Source organism: Trichechus manatus, unplaced genomic scaffold, assembly GCF_000243295.1.
Source record: "Trichechus manatus latirostris isolate Lorelei unplaced genomic scaffold, TriManLat1.0 scaffold00013, whole genome shotgun sequence".
Lineage (NCBI taxonomy): Eukaryota > Metazoa > Chordata > Mammalia > Sirenia > Trichechidae > Trichechus > Trichechus manatus.
Genome location: NW_004443949.1, coordinates 3,024,814 through 3,027,163, shown reverse-complemented (window position 1 = coordinate 3,027,163; position 2,350 = coordinate 3,024,814). Strand labels below are relative to the sequence as shown.

Sequence of the window (2,350 nt, the reverse complement as noted above, 5' to 3'; positions counted from 1 at the left end):
TAGAGTTAGTTGGAGCATTTCACAATCCAAATCTTGAGCCTCCTTAGGAATTTATATTTATGCGTAGCCATGGGGATTTATATATAAAGTGATGGGAAATGAATCATGGAGACAGAAAAGACTGAAACAAACGGATTAGGAAAACGGTGCTTGGAAATGCCTTTTACAAGAGGAAATAGATTTTCTCGTTTGTTCTCTTTTTGTTCTTGTTTGTGTTCCTTTCTCTCTCTGGCCGATGATGTGACAAATGTATCCCACTTTTATGCTGAATGCTGCACACCAAATTACTTCCTAACAGTCAGCTCCAACAGTCCTCCTTTAGTCGGCTAGTAAGATTGGGGGATAAAAATGAAAGGAAATCTTAACATACACATATTTCCAATCCTCCCAATAGCCCTGTGAAGTAAATGCTATCATTCCATTACATTACATATCATTACAGGTAAGGAACTGAGATTCAGAAACTGTTAAGTAACTTGTCCAAGGGTATATGGCGGGCAAATGATTCAAAGGCTAGTTCGCTGGATACCATGTGGATTATAACAAATAGCACTGAGCTTTTAAAAAAAATAAATAAATAAATAAAACCAAAAAACTCATTGCCATCAAATTGATTCCGACTCATAGCTACCATATAGGACAGAGTAGAACTGTCCCATAGGGTTTCCAAGGAGCAGCTGGTGAATTCAAACTGCAGACCTTTTGATTAGCAGCCATAGCTCTCAACCACTGCACCACCAGTGCTCCAGCATTGAGCTTACTCACAAGAATATAGATGTGGTCTCAAAAGAACAGAGTCTGTGTGCACCCTAATTAAAGATGTTTAATTTTCTGGAATGAGTACTCTTTCCTTTCTTGGGTGATGGCCATCAACAGCACTTAGTTACAGAATAACCAATTTGGGAATGCTCCTGAGAGCAAGTGAAGGAGCGCAGGACTGGGAATAAGGTGGCGTGGGTTGGAGTCACAGCTTCACTACTTAGTAATTATGTATCCTTGGGCAAGTCACTTTTCTCCTGGGGGTTTCAATTTGCTCATCTATAAAAAGAGGATGGTGATTAGATGACCTTTATAATTTATTATTTAGCAATTATGTTTGAGACAAGCCACATAAAACCTCTGGGACCCAAGATGTGATAGAGAAAGTAGAATTTATGACATATCTTTCCACTGCAGAGGTATTAGTAACTTCAGGTTTTATCACTTGGGTTTTTTCCAATAAGTGACTTGTGGTAAGAGGATATTTATTAAAAGTAGGTTGTACTCATTCACTGAATGAGCATTTATAGAGAAACTTCTTGGTGCTAGTTACTGGCATGAAAATTCCTGCCTTACATAAATAATTACAATTATTTGTGCGAGAAGCTCTAATAGAAATACTTACAAAGCACGACTTTAGGTAAGTCACCTAATCTCTATAAACCTTAGTTTCTTTATGTCTGAAATGGGCATACTAAATGTCTCTACAACAGTGTTGTTGGACAGTTAAGTGAGATAAAGCATGTAAAACACTTGGCATATCAGTAAACTTACTACAATCAACAAAGGGCGCTGGTGGCGTAACGTTAAGCGCTCTGCTTTGCTGCTAACCCAAAGGTCGGCAGTTGGAACCCACCCTGCGGCTCTGTGGGAGAAAGACCTGGTGATCTGCTCCTATAAAGATTACAGCCTAGAAAACCCAGTGGGGCAGGTTTACTCTGTCACAAGGCGTTGCTTTGAGTAGGAATTGACTCAATGGCACCCAACAACAGCATTACAAGTTAATAGAAAGAGAAATGACTGGCTGCAAAGATTAGTTGGTGAAAGCTTTCGAAAGGAAGTAATATTTGACCTACATCTTAAAAAAGCAATAGGAATTCAAGGTGGACAAGAAGTGGGCAAGAATTCCAGGCAGGAAGGAGAATATAAGATCAAAGTGCAGGCTTTTCCATTTGCTTTTTCTCTGTTAAGAAGCCACTTTTGGTTGCTTAATATTTTATTTCCCTTCCCTCATTTCTCTGACACTTGTCAATCTCCAGTATATACTATCTCCTATGAAGAATGGAAACCCTGGTGGCATAGTGGTTAAGAGCTACGGCTGCTAACCAAAAGGTCGGCAGTTGGAATCCACCAGGTGCTCCTTGGAAACTCTATGGGGCAGTTTCACTCTGTCCTACAGGGTCGCTATAAGTCGGAATTGACTCAACGGCAACGGGTTTTTTTTTCTAGGAAGAATGAATTTCTTTAGGTTTCCCAGACAGTGTTTTCCTTAATCTCATTTTCTTCTCCTCTTCCTTGGCAAGAAGGTAGAAAAAGCAGTCATATGACTCATTTGGGTTTGTTTCCTTCCAGCGCTTCAAGCTGCAGTCTC

At 39.8% G+C, this 2,350-nt stretch overlaps 1 protein-coding gene across 1 annotated transcript in view; it reads left to right on the top strand.

Moving 5' to 3' along the window:
* The window catches only part of GPC6 (glypican 6), a 1,259,037-nt gene that overhangs the window by 1,066,979 nt on the left and 189,708 nt on the right, over positions 1 to 2,350 (top strand). The gene's annotated exons all lie outside the window — the stretch shown is intronic.